Source organism: Eptesicus fuscus, chromosome 9, assembly GCF_027574615.1.
Source record: "Eptesicus fuscus isolate TK198812 chromosome 9, DD_ASM_mEF_20220401, whole genome shotgun sequence".
NCBI classification, from domain to species: Eukaryota; Metazoa; Chordata; class Mammalia; order Chiroptera; family Vespertilionidae; genus Eptesicus; species Eptesicus fuscus.
In genome coordinates, this window is record NC_072481.1 from 99,672,715 (window position 1) to 99,697,093 (window position 24,379).

The window sequence follows — 24,379 nt, forward strand, 5'->3', positions numbered from 1 at the left end:
ATTCAGAGTGGTACAACCATCACCATGCTCAATTTTTAAATATCTTCATGACCCATCCCCTCCAAAAAAAACTTCTACCCACTGGAATCACTTTCCTGATCATCTTCCCCAAAATAGATTGCACTTTAAAGGTGGGTAAAGGAAAGTTGAGGGAAGTTAAAACACTGCACAAAGGATATTGTAAGATGACAAAGCCCAAAGTGAAGATCATGTGTTTTCTTTAAAATATATATATATTTTTAAAATTTCAGAAAGGGAGAGGGAGAGAGAGATAGAAACATCCATGATAAGAATCACTGATCAGCCGAAACCGGTTTGGCTCAGTGGATAAAGCGTCGGTCTGTGGACTGGAAGGTCCCAGGTTCGATTCCGGTTAAGGGCATGTACATTGGTTGCGGCCACATACCCCGGTGGCGGGTGTGCAGGAAGCAGCTGGTCGATGTTTCTCTCTCATCGATGTTTCTAGCTCTCTATCCCTCTCCCTTCCTCTCTGTGAAAAATCAATAAAATATATTAAAAAAAAAAAAAAAAAGAATCACTGATCAGCTGCCGCCCACAGGCCCCCTACTGGGGATTGAGCCCGAAACCCAGGCATGTGTGCCCCTGATCAGAATCAAACCTGGACTCTTCAGTCCACAGGCCGATGCTCTCTCCATTAAGCCAAACTGACCAGGGCCATGTGTTTTCTTCAAGTTCTGCGTGGTTGTAACAGTCCCCAAATCTATACTAATAAAAGGGTAATATGCTAATTAGAGTGGTTGTCTTCCGGACATCTTTCCAGGCAAAGCCGCAGTGGCTACAAAGACCAAGGCTCAGGCAGCCATAACCAGCTGCAGTGGCAGCAGCATTGGGGTTATGGGGGTGGTGCCTCCAGAGGGAGGCCAGACGGGGAGCCAAGGCACAGGCAGTTTGGGGTGATCAGGCTGATAGGGGAGGGCAAGGTAGGGGCAATCAGGCTGGCAGGAGATCAAGGTAGGGGCGAGCAGGCAGGCAGGCAGTGGGGTTAGGGACAACCAGGCAGGCAGGCAGGTGAGTGGTTAGGAGCCAGCGGTTCCGGATTGTGAGAGGGATGTCCAACTGCTGGAAGTTGGACATCCCCTGAGGGGTCCCAGATTGAAGAGGGTGCAGATTGGGCTGAGGGGCACACCCCCCTTATCCCCCCTCCCACCAGTGCACGAATTTCGTGCACCGGGCCTCTAGTCTATACTAATAAAAGGATAATATGCTAATTAGACCAGGAGACCTTCCGGACGTCCTTCTGGACAAAGCCATGGTGGCAGGGCCAAGGCAGAGGTGGTTAGGGGCGATCAGACCAGGAGGGGAGGGCAGTTGGGGGCGAGCAGGCCGGCAGGGGAGACCAGTTGGGGGCGAGCAGGCCCGCAGGGGGGGCAGATGGGGGTGATCAGGCCAGCAAGGGGGGCAGCTAGGGGAGAGCAGGCCGGCAGGGCAGGGAAGTTCGGCACAAGCAGACCGGAAGGGGGGGAAGTTGGGGTCGAGCAGGCTGGCAGGGGGGGGGGCAGTTGGGGGCGAGCAGGCTGGCGGGGGGTACAGTTGGGGGCGAGCAGGCTGACAGCGGGGGCAGTTAGGGGCGAGCAGGCTGGCAGGCAGAGTGTTATGGGCGATCAGGCAGGCAGGCAGGTGAGCAGTTAGGAGCCAGTGGTCCCGGATTGCAAGAGGGATGTCCCAGATTGGAAAGGGTGCAGGCTGGACTGAGGGACACCTGCCCCCCCCCCCCCGTGCACAAATTTCGTGCACCGGGCCACTAGTATATATATATATATTTTTTTTTTTTTTAAAGATGCTCAATGTACCAATCATTAGAGAAATGCAAATTTAAACCACAATGAGATATTACCTCACACCTGTCAGAATGACTATCATTAATAAATCAACAAACAACAAGTGCTGGAGAGGATTTGGAAAAATGGGAACCCTCATGTACTGTTGGTGGGAATGCAGATTGGTGCATCCACTACAGAAAACAGTATGGAGGTTTCTCAGAAAATTAAAAATACAACTTCCACATGACCCAGATATTCCATTTTGGGGTATATATCTTAAGAAACCCAAAACACTAATTTGAAAGAATATATACATCCCTATGTTCATTGCAGCATTTTTTTATAATAGCCAAGATAAGGAAGCAACCCAAGTGCCCATCAATAGATGAATGGATAAAAAAGTTGTGGTACAGCCCAGCCAGCGTGGTTGACCTGAAATCAATAAAAAATTATGGCACATATTTACAATGGAATACTACTCAGCCATAAAAAATAGAATGAAATCTTACCATCTGTGACAATGTGGATGGACATCGAGGATATTATGCTAAATGAAATATCAGTCAAAGAAAGACAAATAACATATGATTTTACTTGTAAGAATCTAATGAACAATATAAATTAACAAACAAAATAGACAGACTCATAGATACAGAGAACAGACTGATTGGAGCAGAATTGAGGTACTGGGTGAATAATGTGAAGGGATTAAGAAGTACAAATTTGTAGATACTAAATAGTCACTGGGATGTAAAGTACAGCACATGGAATACTGTCAATAATATTATAATAACTATAAATGGTGCCAGTTGGGTACTATAAATATTGGGTGGAACACTTGTAAAGTATATGATTATCTAATCACTATGCTGTACACCTAAAACTAGTACAAAATAATATAGAATATAAATTGTAATTGAAAATTAAAATTTAAGCCCTAGCCAGTTTGGCTCAGTGGATAGAGTGTCGGCCTACAAACCAAAGGGGCCAGGGTTTGATTCGGTCAAGGGTACATACTTCGGTTGCAGGCTCCTCTCCAGCCCAGGCCCTGGTCAGGGTGCGAGCAAGAGGCAACCAATTGATGCATTTCTTTCACATCGATGTTTCTCTCTGTCTTTCCCTCTCTCTTCCACTCTCACTAAAATCAATTAAAAAATATCCTCAGGTGAGGATTAAAAAAAAAAGAAAGAAAGAAAAATTAAATTTAAAAATATACTTACTTTAAAAATCAGGTTAATATTATCATTTCCCAAGTTTTACACATCCAAAAGATATTGAAAATATATGAGTTTCGTTTGCAGTATGGCAAGATATAAGACCACTATACCCTATTTCTCTTACTAATTATAACTAAAACCCCTAGACCAATGATGGCGAACCTATGACATGCGTGTCAGCACTGACACGCGTAGCCATTTCTGATGACACGCGGCCGCTGAGGCGGCCGCATGCCCAGGATGAAACATTTGCTGATCCTGAGGATGAAACATTTGCAAAATAATGTTTTTTCCTCAAAGTGACACACTACCCGAGTTATGCTCAGTTTTTTGGCGAAGTTTGACACACCAAGCTCAAAAGGTTGCCCATCACTGCCCTAGACAAAGCACAAAAACTGTGAAAAGTAAAAACTGTGAAAAGTAAACAAAGCAGGAAATGGTAGAAAGAAGTGAAAACTTGAAGTAACCTAAAGTAAGTAGTTTCCTGAGGTTTTTCCCTTCTCATTTTCTCTAGCAGTCTTGCCCCAGGGCAGGCCTCAGTCATTGCAAAGTACAGCTTTAGTGTAGGCTGCTAAAACTCTGAGAAAAACTTTGCATTTACTCCTAGAGAAAAAAGGAAAAGAGGCCCCTGTGAGCGAAATGTGGAGAGAATCTTGGAGACAAGAGATTAGAAGGAGGATCCTTTCACTCTGGTATATATGGACTTGTACAAATCTGGGTCACCCCGGATCTCCTGAGGCTCAGCACAGACCAAAAGCTGCAGAGCAAAGGTGGAGAGATAAGAGCGCAATTTAAAAATAGCACTCACTGATGTGCACTTGAGCTGCTTCCAAATCTTGGCTATTGTGAATAATGTTGCAATGAACATAGAAGTGCACATCTACTTTTGGATTGGTATTTAAGGTTTCTTTGGATATATTCTCAGAATTGGAAATGCTGGATCATAGGGCAGTTCCATTTTTAATTTTCAAAAAGACATACAAATAAACTTAAAAACAAGGCTCAAACAATTGAAGAAAATAAACTGGCTGAAACCATTCCTTAAGAAGCACAGGCACCAGACTTAACCTTTTGCACTCGGATGTCGAGTGTGACTCGACAAGGTTAGCATCGGTAGCAGCTCTTTTTATACTCTTGAATGTATCAATAATTTGAAATATAAAAAAATCCAAATAAATAAGTTTGTATGAAAAGAAACGCCAGTTTTTTATTCTACTGCCGTGCTTTGTAAAATCTGGGGTATTTAAAAAATTAAATCCCGAGTAGAATAAAGAAATCGAGAAAAAAGCAAGCTAGTTGCAAAGGGTTAATAGATAAAGACCTTAAAATAACTCTCTTAAATATGCTCAAAGAACTAAGAAAACCACAAAGGACTAAATAAATTATGGAAAATTATATATAAACAAATGAGAATATCACCAAATAGACATTATAAAAAGAAAACGAACAAAATTGGGACCCGAAAAATATAATAATTGAATTTAAAATTCACTAGAGGGGTTCAAATGCACATGTGAACAGGTATAATAATAAGTGAATGTGAATATAGGAAACTTGAAATTATTCAGTATGACTTGTAAAAAGAATAAAGAATGAACAAAAGTAAAGTGAAGAAAAGTACATCATCAAAGAGCAATATATACATTTGGGAGTCTCAGAGGAAGGTGAGAGAAAGAAAGAGGAGGAAAGGTTATTGAAAGAGACTTCCCAAATTTAATGCAATACATAAATTTACAAACTCAAGGAGCTTATGAATTCTAACTAAGAAAAGCCTATGAGATCTACAATGAGACAAATTATAATCTCACTGTCGAAAACAAATCAAAGAGAGGATCCCAAAAACAGTAAGGGAAAGCAATCGCAAAAGAAAGGATACTCAATATGATCATCAATGGATTTATTAGCAGAAACTTTGGAGGCTATAAAGTAGTGAGGTGAGTGGATAGGAGAAAAGATGGCGACCGGCAGGAAGATAGGGAGAGAGAGAGTGTGAGTGAGGAACCCATAGAGGAGAGTGTAGACGTGTGTGGTGTGTGTGTGTATGAGCTAGGGTCAGTTAGATTCTGCACGTCTTCCAAGGGGCTGCCTAACCGGGCAGTCCTAGACAGCGGAGCCCCACGCACAAAGCGGACACATCTCGGCGGCTGGTGCGGACGCGGAGACCACGCCATCTTGAGAAACAGAGCTGCCTGAGACTCGGATCCTGGCTTCAGACACAAACCAGGACCCTGCAGCCACTGGGGACAGAGAACTGCTATCACAGCTTCAGACCAACAGACAACAAGAATCCAGACTTCCCGGCAGCAGATTTCCGTGAGTCAATGAGCCTATCCCCCTCCCCGCAGGCGCGCAGATAGCGCCATAGTAACTGATAGACCCGCCCCTCGCCCAAGCTGCAGAGCGCCCACGCACGACGTGCTCCCCTTTAGAGAATTTGGCGCGCAGGACAGACACAGCTCCCCTTCGGGAAAATCTGAGAGCACGCACAGAGGGCTCCTCTTCAGGGAATTTGGGAGAATTTGGCTTGCGGGACACAGCTCCCCTTCAGGGAATCTTAGAGCGCGCACAGAGGGGCTCCCCTTTGGGGAATTTGGCACACAGGTCAGACTCCGTTCCCCTTCGGGGAATCTGGGAGAGTGCACGGAGGCAGCTCCCCTTCAGGAATTTGAGACTGTGGGAAGCCCTAGCCCGTTTGTCTCGGTAGAGAGAGCACACACAGGACGCAGCTCCACTTCAGGGAATTTGGCACGCTGGACACAGCTGCCTGGGATCCCTGACTCACAGCGCATTCACACTAAGAGCCAGCGACCCCAATTGTTGGTGCATGCACACACAGGGACCCTGATTCACAACGAGAAACTGCACAAGGCAACAGAGACTCTGACACTCGATTCTTGGTGCAGACACAGGGAAACTCTGACTCCTGGCACATGCTAAGGATCTCATTTTCGGCACATACCAACAGTGTGGGGCAGACAGGACCCCTGATTCTAAGTGTGCACACAAGACCACACGGAACACCGGGGACAATGACCCTGGGCAAGCCTGGTTCCCACCAACCAACGGCAGCCACACGTCCTAGTGTCAGAGCACTTCAGTGAAACTCAGGTGGAACGAAGTCCCCACAGCACACGGCCCAGGTACACGGAAACTGAAGCTTGAGCTTTCTGGTGATAGTCAGAATGGGGAGACGAAACAATTCACAGAGGAAAGAAAATAAGAAAGGAAATTAGTGAAACTGAAGCTTGCAACATGACCGAAAAGGAGTTCAGAGTAATGGTCGTGGAATTTATACATCGGATGGATGAGAAAATCAACAACTTATGCAAGAATCAGGAAGAAATGAAAAGTGATATAGCTACAATCAAAAACACCATGGAAAGTTTCAACAGTAGACTAGAAGAAGCAGAGGACCGAATTAGTGACTTAGAAGATCAGGTACAGAAACAAGCTCAATCTGAACAGCAATTGGAGAAAAAAATTAAAAAGCAGAGGAAAGCCTAAGGGAGCTTCGGGAAAACATGAAATGAAGTAACATGTGTATAATAGGGCTGCCAGAAGGACAAGAAGAGCATCAGGGATTAGAAAATCTTTTGAAGAAATAATGACAGAAAACTTTCCAGATATGGGAAAGATAAAAGTTACACAAGTACAGACAGTCCCAAGAAGGATCAACCCCAAAAGACCCACACCAACACATGTCATAATTTCAATGGCAAATATAAGTGATAAAGAGAGAATCTTAAAGGCGGCAAGAGAGAGACAGAGAGTTACCTACAAAGGAACACCCATCAGATTGTCAAATGATTACTCAACAGAAACACAACAAGCTAGAAGAGAATGGAAGGAGGTATACAAAGTGTTGCAAAGCAAAGGACTGAATCGAAGAATACTATATCCAGCAAGACTATCAATCAAAAGTGAAAGGGAAATCAGGTGCTTCGAAGACATAAAAGGCTCAGGGAGTTTATCACCAACAAACCAGCAATGCAAGAAATGCTAAAGGGAATACTGTAAAAAGAAGAAATAAACAGGTAAGAAGGAATACAGACACAAAAATAGATATGACTACAAACAAATACCTTTCAGTAATAACTTTAAATGTAAACGGACTAAATGCTCCAATCAAAAGACATCGAGTGGCTGAATGGATAAAAACAACATGACCCATATATATGCTGTCTACAAGAGACCCACCTCAGAACAAGAGACTCACACAGATTGAAATTGAAGGGATGGAAAAATATCTTTCAAGCAAATGGAAATGAAAAAAAAGCTGGGGTAGCAATACTTATATCTGCCAAAATAGACCTCAAAGTAAATGTCATAACAAGAGATAAGGAAGGCCACTTCATAACACTAAAGGGAGAAATCCAACAAGAAGAAATAATTCTGGTAAACATACGCACCCAATATATGAGCACCCAAATACATAAACAAAACTCCTGGAGGATATGAAGGGAGAGATTAATAGCAATAAAATCATAGTAGGAGACTTTAATACCCCACTATCACCATTGGACAAATCCTCTAAACAAAAAATCAGCAAAGAAACATCAATCCTATATGACTCACTAGATCAGATGGAATTAATTGACATCTTCAGAACATTTCACAACAAAGCCACAGAATATACATTCTTCTGAAGTGCACATGGGTAATTTTCAAACATAGAACATATGCTGGGTCACAGGCAAAGTCTCTTCAAATTCAAGAACATAGAAATTATATCAAGCATCTTCTCAGATCACAGTGGCATAAAACTGGAAATCAACTACAATAAATACAATCCAAAGAAATCAAACACATGGAGACTAAACAGCATGCTATTAAACAAGGACTGGGTCACCAGAGAGATCAAGGAAGAAATAACAAACATCATGGCAACAAATGACAATGAAAACACAACAATCCAAAATCGATGGGACACAGCGAAAGCAGTCTTGAGAGGGAAGTTCATAGCTCTACAAGCCTATTGCAAAAAACAAGAAACAATGGTAATAAATTACCTAACCCTACAACTCAAAGAGCTAGAAAAAGAGCAGCAAGAAAAGCCCAGTGTAACCAGAAGGAAGGAAATAACAAAGATAAGAGCGGAGATAAACAACATAGAGACCAAAGAAACAATACAAAAGAGCAACAAAATCAAGAGCTGGTTCTTTGAAAGGATAAACAAGTTGATGGACCTCTAGCCAGGCTCACCAAGAAGCAAAGAGAGAGGACCCAAATAAACAAAATCAGAAATGAAAGAGATGAAATAACAACAGACACCGCTGAGATACAAAGGATTGTTACAAAATACTACGAACAACTCTATTCCAACCAACTGGACAACCTGGAGGAAATGGGCATATTCCTAGAAAAATATAACCTCCCAAAAATCAATCAGGAAGAATCTAAACAGCTCAATAGGCCAGTAACTATGGACAAAATTGAAGCAGTCATCAAAAAGCTTCCGGCAAACAAAAGCCCGGGGCCTGACGGCTTCACAGGGGAGTTTTATCAAACATTCAAGGAAGAACTAAAACCTATCCTCCTCAGACTATTCCAAAAAATTCAAGAGGAAGGAACACTTCCAAGCTCCTTCTATGAAGCCAGCATCACCCTAACACCAAAACCAGATAAAGACAACACAATGAAAGAGAATTACAGGCCAGTATCCCTCATGAACATACATGCCAAAAGCCTCAACAAAATTCTAGCAAATCGGCTCAGCAGTACATCAGAAAGATCATACACCATGACCAAGTAGGATTTATCCCAGGAATGCAAGGATGGTACAATATCCGCAAATCAATAAACGTGATACATCACATAAACAAATTGAGAGATAAAAATCACATAGTCATATCAACTGATGCAGAAAAAGCATTTGACAAAATCCAACACCCTTTTTTGATAAAAACTCTCAACAAGGGGGGAATAGAAGGCTCATACCTCAACATAATAAAAGCGATATATGATAAACCCATAGCAAACATAATACTCAATGGACAAAAACGAAAACCATTTCCCCTAAGAACAGGAACATGACAGGGATGCCCACTCTCACCACTCCTGTTTGACATAGTACTGGAAGTATTAGCCATTTCAATTAGACAAGAAGAAGAAATAAAAGGCATCCAAATTGGAAAAGAACAAGTAAAGCTGTCTTTATTTGCAGACGACATGATATTGTACATAAAAAATCCAAAAGACTCCGTAAAAAACTAATAGATTTAATAAATGAATTCGGCAATGTAGCAGGATACAAAGTTAACGCCAAGAAATCAATGGCCTTTCTATACACCAATAGTGAACTTACAGAAAGAGAGTCTAAAAAGGCAATCCCATTTACCATGGCACCAAAAAAATTAAGATAACTAGGAATAAACTTAACTAAGGAGGTGAAAGACCTATACGCGGAAAAGTACACAGCACTGAAAAAAGAGATAGAGGAAGACGTAAACAGATGGAAGAACATACCATGTTCATGGATTGGTAGAATCAACATCATTAAAATGTCCATACTACCCAAAGCAATCTATAGATTCATGCACTCCCCATTAAAATACCAACGGCATATTTCACAGACCTTGAAAGAACTCTCCAAAAATTCATCTGGAATAAAAAAAGACACCGAATAGCCAGCCACAGCAATCCTGAGAAAGAAGAATAAAGTAGGAGGGATCTCAATACCAGATTTCAAGCTGTATTACAAAGCCACTATTCTCAAAACAGCCTGGTACTGGCACAAGAACAGACATATAGATCAATGGAATAGAATAGAGAATCCAGATATTGACCCAAACCACTATGCTCAATTAATATTTGACAAAGGAGGTATGAACATACAGTGGATTCAATACAGTCTCTTCAATAAATGGTGTTGGGAAAATTGGACAGATACATGCAAAAAAATGAAGCTAGATCACCAACTTACACCATACACAAAAATAAACTCAAAATAGACACAGGACTTAAACATAAGATGGGAAACCATAAAAATACTAGAGGAATCCACAGGCAGCAAAAATCTCAGACATATGCCAAAAGAACTTCTTCACTGATACTGCCCCTAGGGCAATGGAAGCTAAAGAGAAAATAAACAAATGGGACTATATCAAAATAAAAAGCTTTTTTACAGCAAAAAAACTATCAACAAAACAACAAGAAAGCCCACTGCATGGGAGAACATATTTGCAAATGTTATCACTGATAAAGGTTTAATCTCCAACATCTACAGGCAGCTTATACAACTTAATAAAAGAAAGATAAATGATCCAATAAAAAAATGGGCAACAGACCTAAATAGAATCTTTTCAAAAGAAGACAGAAGGAAGGCCCAGAGACACATGAAAACATGCTCAACATCACTAATTATCCGAGAGATACAAATCAAAACAACAATGCGGTACCATCTCACACCTGTCAGAATGGCTATCATCAACAAATCAACAAACGACAAGTGTTGGCGAGGATGCAGAGAAAAAGGAACCCTCGTGCACTGCTGGTGGGAATGCAGACTGGTGCAGCCACTGTGGAGAACAGTATGGAGTTTCCTCAAAAAACTGAAAATGGAACTCCCATTTGACCCAGTAATCCCACTCCTAGGAATATATCCTAAGAAACTGGGAACACCAATAAGAAAGGATATATGCACCCCTATGTTCATAGCAGCACAATTTACAATAGCTAAGATCTGGAAACAGCCTAGGTGCCCATCAGCAGATGACTGGATCAGAAAACTATGGTACATCTACACAATGGAATACTATGCTGCCATAAAAAAGAAGGAATTCTTACCATTTGCAGCAACCTGGATGGAATTGGAGAACATTATGCTGAGTGAAATAAGCCAGTCAATGAAAGAAAAATACCACATGATCTCACTCATTTATGGATAATAAAGAACATTATAAACTGTTGAACAAAAAGATAGATACAGAGACAGTAAAGCATCAGTCTGTCAAATTACAGCAGGAAGGTTAGGGAGAGGTGGGGAAGATAAGAAATCAACCGAAGGACTTGTATGCATGCATATAAGCATAACCAACGGATGCAAAACTCTGGGGGGTGAGGGCATATATGGGAATGGGGTGGGGGGGCAATGGTAAGATATGTACACATATAATCTAATCTAATAATAGACAAATATGCAAATTGACCGCACCTTCGCTACACCTAAGCCACGCCCACCAGCCAAGCCACGCTCACCAACCAATCAGGACGAGTATGCAAATTACCCCAACAAAGATGGCGGCTAATTTGCATATCAAGACAGTGTTGAAAGAAGCCAAGAGCTGCAAAAGGGAGTAAAGCTTCGAAGAAGCAAGCAAGCCAGGGGGGCGGGGGGAGGAGAAGGGAGGAGCGAAGTCAGGGCCGTGGGCGAAGGGAAACGCAGGCGAGCTGGAGGAGAAGGCGGGGCGGGCGGTAAGGGTGGAGCGAAGGCGGGGCCGGGGGCGAAGGGAAACGCGGGCGGGCTGGAGGAGAAGGCGGGGCGGGCGGCAAGGGTGGAACGGAGGCGGGGCCGGGGGCGAAGGGAAACGCGGGCGGGCTGGAGGAGAAGGTGGGGTGGGCGGCAAGGGAGGAACGGAGGCAGGGTAGAGTGCAGCAGGATATCCTATTGCAGGATTTTTCCTGCAACGGGAATGCTAGTACCTTAATAAAAAAAAAAAAAGTGATTTGGCCAAAACCGGTCTGGCTCAGTGGCTAGAGCGTCGGCCTGCGGACTGAAGGGTCCTGGGTTCGATTCCGGTCAAGGGCATGTACATTGGTTGCGGGCACATCCCCGGTGGGGGGGGGTGCAGGAGGCAGCTGGTCGATGTTTCTCTCTTACAGATGTTTCTAACTCTCTATCCCTCTCCCTTCCTCTCTGTAAAATATCAATAAAATATATTTTTTTTAAAAAGTGATTTGTAAAAAATATAATAAAATAAAATACAAATAAAAGTGGAAAAAAAAAAGTAGTGAGGTGATACAAAATACTGTAAGAAAAAAACCTATCAACCAAGAATTCTATACCAATAAAACTGCCTTTCAAAAATAAAAGAAACAACAAAGCATTCTCTGATAAAAGCTGAGGAAATTCATTCTTACTAGATCTACCCTACAATAAATGCTAAAAGGAGTCCTTTAAATTGAAATTAAAGGACACTAGACAGTAAATCAAAGCCATATGCAGAAATAAAGCTCTCTAGTAAAGCTAAGTTCATTGGTATATATAAAAATCAGTACTCTTACAATTTATACACAACTGTGTATTTTATATAAGTTTAAGAAGAAAAATGAATAAAGATAATAATTTTAAATAAATACATAAATAAAAAAATACCACCCAAGACCTGGTCGTTATGGCTCAGTTGGCTGTGCATCAAAAGGTTTATGGTTCGACTTCTGGTGAGGGCACATACCCAGGTTGCAGGCTCAACCCCTGGTAGGGGGCATGCAGGTGACAGCCAATCAACATCTCTCTCTCTCCCCGTCTGTCTCTATTCCTCTTTCTCCCTCCTTCCATCTCCCTTCCTTTCACTCTAAAAAAATTTTTTTAAAATACGTACCAAGTCTCAGGTTAATCCCCTACCGTCAATGCTAGAAACACAGAAAAGACCCACAGCAGCATAGCAAAAACTTTAAAAACTGAGCTAACATTTAAATCATTGCATCTCAGACTAACTCCTAAGTGACATATGCACAAGACAACTCCAAAGCAACACTACAAAGGCTTTGAAAACTGAATTGATATTGGATCATTGCCCACAGAAAGTAAGAAAAAACTTCAGCCTAAATCTAACTGGGCTGACTGCTTAAATAAATAAATAAAACTAACATTCTCCAGAGAATTATACCAGGATTCAAAATCTACACAGCATAATATCTAAAAGTTCCTGGATTAAATCCAAAAGTCACTGGACATATAAAGAAACAGAAAGGAGCTGCCTGATAGGTCAATGAGTGGCAGTTTTCTTGGGCTGAAGATTATGGGGAGCTCCAAATCCATTCTGCTTCCTCCAGGGGCTGCTGCCTTTCACAGTGTCCTAATGTATAAAAAATGAAGAAGCAAGATTAAAAATGGCGGCGCAATAAGTGGATGCTGCACGGACATGCTCCCAGGACCAAACTGGAATTACAACTAAAATACAGAAAAACTTCCTGAATAATCAACAGAAGACTTGCGGGAGAGAACCTGACAACAGAGGACCGAAAATGGAAACTGCATAGAGACTGTGGGGAGGGGCAGAGGCACAAAAGGGCTGGCCAGGCCCTCAAGGACAGCAACTGAAGTTCCAGAAAGATATCTCAGCTATGGGGGGTTGCCACTGAGAACTCTGGAGTCTAATCCCCAAGCTGTGTCCCTGCAGCAGACAGCACTAGAACTGAGAAGGGTACCCACATAATATCTGGCTATGAAAAGCAGCAGGATTGAAAAAAATCATCAAATAACCAAAAAGAAAAAACAATTAAAAAACAGGAAAGCTTAAGGGAGCTGTGGGGCAGCGTGAAACATAGCAATATTCGAATAGCAGGTGTAACAGAAGAGGCAGAAAGGGAGAATGGGATAGAGAATATGTTTGAAGAAATAATGGCAGAAAACTTCCCTAACCTGATAAATGAAAGTCACACAAGTCCAGGAGGCACAGAGAACCCCAAGCAAGAAAAACCCAAACAGATCCATGCCCCGAAATGTCATAATTAAAATGCCAAAAATTAAAGACAGAGAATCTTAAAGGCAGCAAGAGAAAAGAAAACTGTTACCTACAAAGGAGCACCAATAAGACTGACACCTGATATCTCATCAGAAACTCTACAGGCCAGAAGGAAATGGCATGAAGTACTCAAGGTAATGGAAAGCAAGGATCTAAAACCAAGATTACTATATCCAACAAGGCTATCATTCAAAATAGACGGTCAAATAAAGAACTTACCAGATTTAAAAAAAAAAAAAATAGGCTAAAGGAGTACATCACCACCAAGCCAGCATTACAAGAAATGCAAAACGGACTGCTGTAATGAAAAGAAGAAATAGAGAAACCTAGGCATACAGAATTAAAATGGCAACAAATAAGTACCTATCAATAATAACCTTAAATGTAAATGGATTAAATGCTCCAAACAAAAGGCTTAGTGTAGCTGAATGGATACAAAAACATGACCCACCTATGTGCTGTCTATAAGAGACCCACCTCAGAAAAAAAGACATACACAAGATGAAAAGTGAAGGGATGGAAAAAATTTTCCATGCAAATGGAAAAGAAAAAAAAGCTGGAGTAGCAATATTCATATCAGACAAAATAGATTTCAAAATGAGGGCCTAACAAGAGACAACAAAGTCACTATATAATACGAAAGGAATTGATCCAATAAGAGGATGTAACCCTGTTAAACATATATGGACCCAATATACGAGCCTGGATATATACTAGTAACAAAAACTTCTAGAGCACTTTAAGGGAGAGATCATACAGTCATAGTAGGGACTTTAACACCGCTCTGACATCACTGGATAGATCTTACAGACAAAACCTTAACAGAGAAACAGTGCTCTAAAGGACACACTAGATCAGATGGATTTAACTGACATTTATAGAACATTGCATGCCAAAGCAGCAGAATATACATTCTTCTCCAGTGCACATAGATCATTCAAAAAGATAGGCCACGTTAGGACACAAAACAAGTCTCTACAAGTTCAACAAGACTAAAATCAGATCATAGTGAAATGAAATTAGAAATAAACTATAATAAAAACACCCCAAACCATTCAAACACATGGAGGCTAAATCTCATGTTATTAAACAATGAATGGGTTACCAATGAGATCAAGAAAAAAATCAAAAACTTCCTGGATACAAATGAAATGAACATATAACAACCCAAAATCTCTGAGACACAGCAAAAGCAGTCCTGAGAGGGAAATTCATAGCACTACAGGCATACCTCAAAAAAATAAGAAAAGTTAATAGTAAAATATGTAACCCTACAACTTAAAGAATTATAACGAAAACAAGAAGAAAGGCCGAGAGTAAGTAGAAGGAAGGAAATAAAGATTAGAGCAGAAATAAATGACATAGAGACTAAAAAAAAAAAATACAAAAAGTCAATGAAACCAAGAGCTGTTTCTTTGAAAGGCTAAACAAAATTGATGAACCATTAGCCAAACTCATGAAGAAACAAAGACAGAGGACCCAAATAAATAAAATCGGAAATGCAAGTGGAGAAGTAACCACTGACACCACAGAAATACAAATGATGATAAAGAAATACTATGAGCAACTATATGTCAACAAGTTGGACAATGTGGATGAAATGGACAAATTCCTAGAAAAATACAAACTCCCCAAACTGAATCAGGAAAAAAATCACAAAACCTGAATAGGCCAATAACAAATGATGAAATAGAAGTAGAATATACATAGTAAAAAAAAAAACAAAAACAAAAAACTCCCAGCAAACAAAAGCTGGGGTATGGACAGTTGCACAGGGGAGTTTTACCAAATATTCAAAGAAAAACTAACACCTATCCTCCTCAAACTATTCCAAAAAAATCCAAGAGGAAGGAACATCCATCCCCAAGTTCCTTTTATAAGGCCAGCATTCACCTAATTCCATAACCAGATAAAGAAAGTACAAAAAAAGAGAATTACAGGCCAATATCCCTAATGAACACTAATGCTAAAATCCGTAACAAAATATTAGCAAATGGAATACATCAATATATTTTAAAAATCATACACCATGATCAAGTGGAATTTATTCCAGAGATGGAAGGCTGATAAAACATTCACAAATCAATAAACAAAATACATCACAGAAACAAACTGAAAGACAAAAACCACATGATCATATCAAAAGATGCAGAAAAAGCATTCGACAAAATCGAACACCCATTTTTGATAAAAAAAAAAAAAAAACTCTCAGCAAAGAGGGGATAGAGGGAGCATATCTCAACCTGATAAAGGCCATATATGACAAACCTACAGCCAACATCATACCCAATGGGAAAAAACTAAAACCATTTTCCCCTAAGAACAGGAATAAGACAGGGATGTCCACTTTCACCACTCTTATTCACCACTAGTAGCCCTGCTCACAAATCCGTGCGCCAGTAGCTCGCCAGTAGCTCGCTCCCACCCTCCAGTAGCTCTCCACCTGCTGCTCCGCCCTCCTGTAGCTTCCTCCGCCCCCTCTTCCCCCCCGCTGCACCCCCTCATAGCTTGCTGCCCTTCCCCCTCCTGTAGCTCTCTTCCGGCTTGTAGCTCACTGCCCCACCCTCCTGCTGATCTGTGATCCAGTTGTTACGCAGTCGGTCGTTATGCTTCATGGCGTAACAACCATTTGCATATTACATCTTTATTATATAGGATAGTACTGGAAGTCCTAGCCACAGCGATCAGACAAGAAGAAGAAATAAGTCTTCCAAACTGGTAAGGAGAAAGTAAAACTCTCATTATTCACAGAAGACATGATATTATACATAGAAAACCCTAAAAAGCCCACTAAAATAACTATTATATTTAATAAATAAATTTGGCAATATAGCAGGATACAAAATCAACACCCAAAAATCAATGGCTTTTTTATATACAAATAATTAATTCTCAGCAAAAGAAACTAGACAAACAATCCCATTTACCATTGCAACAAAAAAAATTAAAATACTTAGGAATAAACCTAACCGAGAAGGCAAAAACCTGTACTCGGAAAACCATAGGACGTTAAAAAAGGAGACAGAAGAAGATATAAATAAGTTGAAGAATTTATCATGTTCATGGATTGGTAGAATCAACATCATTAAAATGGCCATCTACACAAGGCAATCTACAGATTAAATGCAATCACTATTAAAATACCAACAGCATATTTCACAGATCTAGAACAAATACTCCAAAAATTTACATGGAACCAAAAAAGACCATGAATAGTGCAGCATTCTTGAGGAAGAAGAACATAGTTGGAGGAATCACAATACCAGAATTCAAGTTATACTACAAAGCCACCGTAATCAAAATATCCTGGTAGTGTCATGAAAACAGGCATATAGAACAGTGGAACAGAACAAAAGAACCCAGAAATCGACCGAACCCATTAGCTCAATTTATATTTGACAAAGGAGGCAAGAGCATACAATGGAATCAAGACAGTCTCTTCAATAAATGGTGTTGGGAAAATTGGACAGATACCTGCAAAAAAATGAAACTAGACCACCAACTTACACCATACACAAGAATAAATTAAAAAGGGATAAAAGATTTAAATGTAAGATGGGAAACCATAAAAGTCCTAGAAGAAACCATAGACAGCAAAATCTCAGACATCTCTTGTAGCAATATGTTTACAGATACATCTCCTAGGGCAAAGGAAGCTAAGGAGAAAGCAAACAAATGGGACTACATCAAAATAAAAAGCTTCTGCACAGCAAAAGAAACTATCAACAAACAAAAAGGAGCGCACTGTATGGGAGAATGTATTTGACAATGATATATCCGATAAAGGGTTAATATCTGAAATATATAAAGAATTCATATAATTTATCAGAAAGAAGACAATCCATTTGAAAAATGGGAAAAATACCTAAATAGACACTTCTCAAAAGTAGACATACAGATGGCCAAGAGACATGTGAAAACATGCTCAAAGTCACTGATATCACAGAGACGCATATCAAAATGACAATGAGGTATAACCTCACACCTTTCAGAATGGCTACCATCCACAAATCAACAAATGACAAGTGCTGGCGAGGATGTGGAGAAAAAGGAACCCTAGTACACTGCTGGTTGGAATGCAGACTGGTGCAGCCATTATGGAAAAAAGTATGGAGTTTCCTCAAAAACTTAGCTATGGAACTGCCATTTGATCCAGTGATCCCACTTATAGGAATATATCTTAAGAAACCGGAAATACCAATCAGAAAGAATGTATGTACCTCTATGTTCACAGCAACACAATTTACAATAGCTGAAATCTGGAAACACCCAAGTGCCCATCAGTAGATGAGTGGATATAAAACACCCAAGTGCCCATCAGTAGATGAGTGGATATAAAACACCCAAGTGCCCATCAGTAGATGAGTGGATATAAAAGCTGTGGTACATTTATACCATGGAATACTATTCAGCAATAAAAGAGAAGAATCTCTTACCCTTTGAGACAGCATGGAGGGACCTGGAGAGTATCATGCTAAGTGAAATAAGTCAGTCAGACAAAGACAATGATCTCACTTATATGTGGAATCTAAGTAACAAAATAATCTGATGAATGGAGTGGATCCAGAGACATGGAAACTAGGAACAGAGTGGGAAATCTCAGAGGGAAGGCGGAGGAGGGTGGACAGATGGGAGGTAATCAACCAAGGACCTTGTATGCATATATGCATGGCCCATGGACACAGACAATGGGGCGGTGAGGGCCTGTGGAGGGGGGCGGGGGAGGGCTGGAGGGAGTCAATGGGGGAAGAAGGGGGGGGGGGAATCAGAAAAATATGACTAAATGTCAAAAATGCAAAACCTTAGATGATCCACATATTGGATTTTTAATTATGTTTCATGAAGTAACTGTAAATAAATGCAAAGGGAAAGACAGAAATTCTCATGAGAAAAATGTAAAAGTTTTCAAAAGAACATAACAGAATTTCTGAACTTTATCATAATAGAATTAAAAAATTCATTAGTTGACCTCAATAGCAATATGGAAATGAAAGAAGAAACAATGAATTTAAAGATAGCTAAACAGACATAAAATATGAAGAACACAGAAGAAAAAAATGTGGAAAAGGGAACTGAGCCTCAGAAATCTGTGGGATAATCTATCCTATCTAATAAAAGAGTAATATGCAGATTGATCATCACTGCAATACACAATATAGCTGCCCCCATGTGGTCAAAGATCCTGCCCCCATGTGGACACAAGATGGCCAGCAGGAGAGGGCAGTTGGGAGGTACCTGGCCTGCAAGGGAGGGCAGTTGGAGGTGATCAACCCTGCAGGAGAGGGCAGTTAGGGGTGACCAGGCCGGCAGAAAAGGGAAGTTGGGGGCAAACAGGCTGGCAGCAGAGTGGTTAGGGAGTGATCAGGCTGGCAGGCAGAAGCGATTAGGGGCAATCAGGAAGACAGGCAGGCAAGCAGTTGGGAGCCAGCAGTCCTGGATTGTGAGAGGCAGGCAGAAGCGATTAGGGGCAATCAGGAAGGCAGGCAGGCAAGCAGTTGGGAGCCAGCAGTCCTGGATTGTGAGAGGGATGTCCGACTGCCCGTTTAGGCCCGATCCCAGGGATCGGGCCTAAACGGGCAGTCGGACATCCCTTGAGGGGTCCCAGATTGGAGAGGGTACAGGCTGGGCTGAGGGACAGCCCCCCTCCGTGCACGAATTTCGTGCACTGGGCCTCTAGTCTATAATAATAAAAGGGTAATATGCTAATTAGACCAGACGTCTTCCGGATATCATTCTGGGCATCCTTCCTGACGAAGCCGGGGCCAGAGGGAAGCCAGCCCAGGTCCCGGGTGCCTATGGGCGGCCTGAGGGAAGCCACCCCAGGTCCCGGGTGCCTGCTGGCGGCCGCAGGAGGGAAGCCCAGGTCCTGGAGGAAAGTCAGTGCCGGCAGCCAGGGTCCCGGGTGCCAGAGGGAAGCTGGTGCCAGCAGACGGGAGAAGGAAGGCCTACTCTTACACAAATTTTCATGCATTGGGCCTCTAGTCTATAATAATAAAAGCGTAATATGCTAATTGGGCAGGACCTCTCTCTGTGGGGGTGATCGATTGCCAAGTCCCAATGGGTGGGCAGGACCTACCTCTTTGGGGCAATTGATGGTGGAGCCCCACGATCTCTCGCCCCAAACAGGGAGGCCCAGGCTACCCATGGGGGTGCTGTGGTGGGTGGACAGGGCCTTATTCTGCAGGGGCAATCGATCGCAGGGCTTCCGGACTGTGAGAGGGCACAGGCCAGGCTGAGAAACACCCCCCCCACCCCCCAGTGTAAATCCAAAAGAAGAAGAGAAAGCACTAGGAGTAAAAAAAATTGAAGAAATATTGGTTAAAAACTTCCATAATTTGGTGAAAAACATAAATTTATAAATTCAGGATGCTCAGTGAACCCCAAAGAGGATAAACTCAAACAAAAGCACAGGGGTAAGTACCTTTGGAGAGAACCAAGATGGCGACATAGGTAAATACCTATACTCGCCACCTCCCATAACCACATCAAAATTACAACTAAAACACAGAACAACCATCAGGCAGAACTGCCTGAAAGCTGGCTGAATGGAAGTCCTACAACTAGAGAAAGAAGAAAGCACATTGAGACTGGTAGAAGAGATGGAGGCACAGATGGGGCTGGTCCAACACCCACATGTGCAGTTTTTTTAATTGGGAGGGAGATCATCTCTGGGGAAGCCACCCCGTGAGGAAGAAGAGGTCCCTTCCCCACAACAGACCTCCAACAGAGGTTCCAGAGCTAGGAAAAGAAGCCCCCATATGCTGTAAAAACCAGTGGGGATTGGGGCTCAGTAACAAAGAGGCTACTGGAGACCCAGCTGTTCCTCTTAAAGGGGTGGCGCACGAACTGAACTTACAAAGTCCTTCTTCCTCTGAGTCCTAGTGCCAGGTGAGGCTCTAGGGAACCCAGTGACATACAGGGAGAAAGTGAATTACCTGGCATCAGGGCAGAAACTCGGGGGTGATTTTCTCCCAGATGGAGGTGATTGCAGGGTCATTGTTGCTATGCTGGGACCTCTCTGGTTGCAGGGCTGACTGGCAGCCATATCTGTTTGATATGCCCTGGTGATTCCCTAAGACTCCGTCCCATCCAATTTGCAGCCCCACCCAACATGTTGAAGCAGCTTTTGCATATGAATTGCCTGTCCTTGCTCAGGCTTTAGTCTTTGCTAAACTCTCTCAAACAAGCTGCAGCTGGGTCACTGTGCTCCAAACCTATCAAAAAAAAAAAAAAAGGGCTCAAGACCCTGAACTAGCATGAGCCTGCCTTGCTTCACAGCTGGGTCTCGCCTGGGCACCTCCAAGCCCAATACAAATAGGTTCTGTTGGGTGACCCCAGGCAATGGCTGACTTTGCACCTCCCTAGAGACCCTAGAACCAGTGTACCTGGTGGACAGCTTCAGATCATACCAGAGTACAACTCTACACATCCACAAGTGACACACTCAAGGGGCAGGCTCAATGAGCACCAAAGCCCCATTGAAGCAAGTCCTGCTCCATAGGGTGTTTCCTGCACAGTAGCTCTCCCACTGTAGCCATAGCTGGTCCTCACAGCCAATTGGCCTGGAGGTCAATTCCTCCCAGTGACTGCCAACACCAATCAAGGCTCAACTACAAGACTGTGTACACAGCCCACACAGGGACACACCTGGAGTGCCCAGCTCAGATGACTGGGGAGGCTGAGCCACTGGCCCCTACAAAACACCTACTACACAAGGACACTCTACCAATTCCAGGAGACATGGCAGCTCTACCTAACAAAGGGAAGCAGCCAAAATGGGGAGACAAAAAATATGTCACAAAAGAAAGAAATAGAAGCAAGCAAACTTTAGGATACAGAGTTAAAAACCATACTTATAAGGTTACTCAAGGATCTTAGTGAGAAATTCAAAATCATGAAAAAGGATCAGTAAGAAATTAAGCATACACTAACTGAAATAAAGAATAATTTCCAGGGACTCAGCAGTAGAGTAAAAGAGTCTGGGATTCAAATTATGTGGAATATGAGGGACCAAAAAACACCCAATCAGAAGAGAGAGAAAAAAAAGAACCCAAAAATATGAGGATAGTATAAGGAGAGTCTGGGACAACTTCAAGCATACCAACATTTGCATTATGGGAGTTCCAGAAGGAGATGAGAGAGAGCAAGAGATTGAAAACCTATTTGAAGTAATAATGACTGAAAACTTCCTCTACCTGGTGAAATAAATAAGACTTACATGTTCAGGAAGCACAGAGAGTCCCAAACAAGAGGACCCCAAAGAGGCCCACACCAAGACACATCATAATTAAAATGCCAAGGGCTAAAGATAAAGCAAGAATCTCAAGAGAAAAGCAGTTAGTTACCTACAAGGGAGTGCCCATATGACTGTCAGCTGATTTCTCCCCAGAAACTTTGCAGGCTGGAAGGGAGTGGCAAGAAATATTCAAAGTGATGAATAGCAAGGACCTACATCCAATATTATTCTACCCAGCAAAGCTCTCATTTAGAATTGAAGGTCAGATAAACAGCTTCCCAGACAAGAAAAAGCTAAAGAAGATCATCACCACCAAACCAGTAAGACATGAGAGGAGGAGGAGGAGGAAAAGGAAGAAGGGGAGGGGGAGAGTGGAAGGAGGAAGGATAAAAATTATGAATAAAATGGCAAAAAATACTTATCTATCAACAATTGAATCTAAAAATCAAAATAAATGAACAAGAAATCTAATGAACAAAAAAACTGGTGAATAAAATAGAATCAGAGGCATGGAAGCACAGAACAGACTGATGAATCTCAGATGGAAGGGAGGAGGTGGGCAGGAAGAGATTAACCAAAGATCTTACCCAGGCGTCCTCAAACTACGGCCCGCGGGCCACATGCGGGTGTTTTTGCCTTTTTGTTTTTTTACTTCAAAATAAGATTTGTGCAGTGTGCATAGGAATTTGTTCATAGTTTTTTTTAAACTATAGTCCGGCCTTCCAACGGTCTGAGGAACAGTGAACTGGCCCCCTGTTTAAAAAGTTTGAGGACCCCCTGATCTTACCTATGGACATAGACAGTAGGGAGGTGAAGGCCTGGGGCAAGTTGGGAACCCAGTGGAGGGGGGCAATGGGGAGAAAATGGAGGACATCTGTAATAATATCAACAATAAAGATTTTTTAAAAAGCATAAGGAGATACAGCATAATCGAATTGCTGCTAAAAAAGCTAAGATATAGAAAAATCATGTGATGATTCTATTTACATGACATTTTGGGAAAGGCAGGGACAGAAAAAAGATCAGTGGTTTTAGGGGTTGAGATTGGGGGAATAGGGATACTACAAAAGAGCATAAGGAAACTTTAAGTGCTGGAATTATTATCTTGATTATGGTGGTGATTAAAAGACTTTTAAAACAGAAAGAATTTTACACTATATGTTATACATACAGGAACATATCTCTTGATATGAAACAAAGAAGGATGCAATCCTATCTAATAAAAGAGTAATATGCAAATTAACCATCACTCTGCTACACCCACAAGCCATGCCCACCAATCAGGAGCAAATATGCAAATTAACCCAACCATGATGGCTGCAGCCACGGAGTGACAGGAGGCTTGGGTTTCCCCGGCAATGGAGGAAGCCAACCTTTCCACACACCCAGGCCTCCACTCAAGGCTACTAAGTTTCAATTATAGAAGATAAATAAATCCCAACAAAAATGGCAGCAGACACGGAGCTGGAGAGAGCAGGAGGCTTGAGTTGCCCCCGGCGATGGAGGAAGCCAAGCTTTCCGCACACCCTGGCAGGCCCAGGCCTCCACTCAAGGCTACAAAGTTTCAATTATAGAAGATAAATAAATCCCAGATACCAGGGCCTCCACTTGGGTCGCCGGGGGGCGTGGCCGGCCTGCACACCACCCTCGCCCAGACCACCCCCACCCTGATCCAGGACACCCTTCAGGGCAAACCAGCTGACCGCCACCCATGCAGCAGGCCTCTAGCTAATAAAAGAGCAATATGCAAATTGACCATCACTTCAACAGACAAGATGGCTGTCCCCATGTGATCAAAGATGGCTGCCCCCATGTGGACACAAGATGGCCGCCACAAGATGGCCAGCAGGGGAGGGCAGTTGGGAGGGACCAGGCCTGCAAGGGAGGGCAGTTGGGGGTGATCAAGCCTGCAGGGGAGGGCAGTTAGGGGTGACCAGGCCAGCAGAGGAGGGAAGTTGGGGTCGACCAGGCCTGCAGGGAAGGTCAGTTGGGGGGGACCCAGGCCTGCAGGGGAGAGCAGTTGGGGAGGAACAGGCCTGCGGGGGAGGGCAGTTAGGGGTGACCAGGCCTGAAGGAGAGGGCAGTTAGGGGCAAACAGGCTGGCAGGGGAGCAGTTAGGCATCAATCAGGCTGGCAGGGGAGTGGTTAGGGGGTGATCAGGCTGGCAGGCAGAAGCAGTTAGGGTTAATCAGGAAGGCAGAAAGGCGAGCAGTTGGGAGCCAGCAGTCCTGGATTGTGAGAGGGATGTCCGACTTCCCGTTTAAGCCCGATCCCAGTAGGATCCCAGTAGGATCGGGCCTAAACAGGCAGTCGGACATCCCTCAAGGGGTCCCAGATTGGCGAGGGTGCAGGCTGGGCTGAGAGACACACACCCCCAGGCACGAATTTCGTGCACCGGGCCTCTAGTACAACCTATATAACTTTCTTCACATAAACAATCTGAATATAATCATTAGGAAA

The 24,379-nt window shown here is 42.6% G+C and overlaps 1 protein-coding gene across 5 annotated transcripts in view; it reads right to left on the reverse strand.

Moving 5' to 3' along the window:
* The window catches only part of CCDC138 (coiled-coil domain containing 138), a 216,307-nt gene that overhangs the window by 161,251 nt on the left and 30,677 nt on the right, over positions 1–24,379 (reverse strand). The window contains exon 1 of one of the 5 annotated variants that reach the window (XM_054721596.1): positions 6,033–6,082. The exons of the other annotated variants lie outside the window; for them this stretch is intronic. The gene's annotated coding sequence lies outside the window, so the exon portion shown is untranslated. Of the gene's footprint in view, positions 1–6,032; positions 6,083–24,379 lie in introns of those variants that run through there. 5 annotated transcript variants of the gene reach the window in all.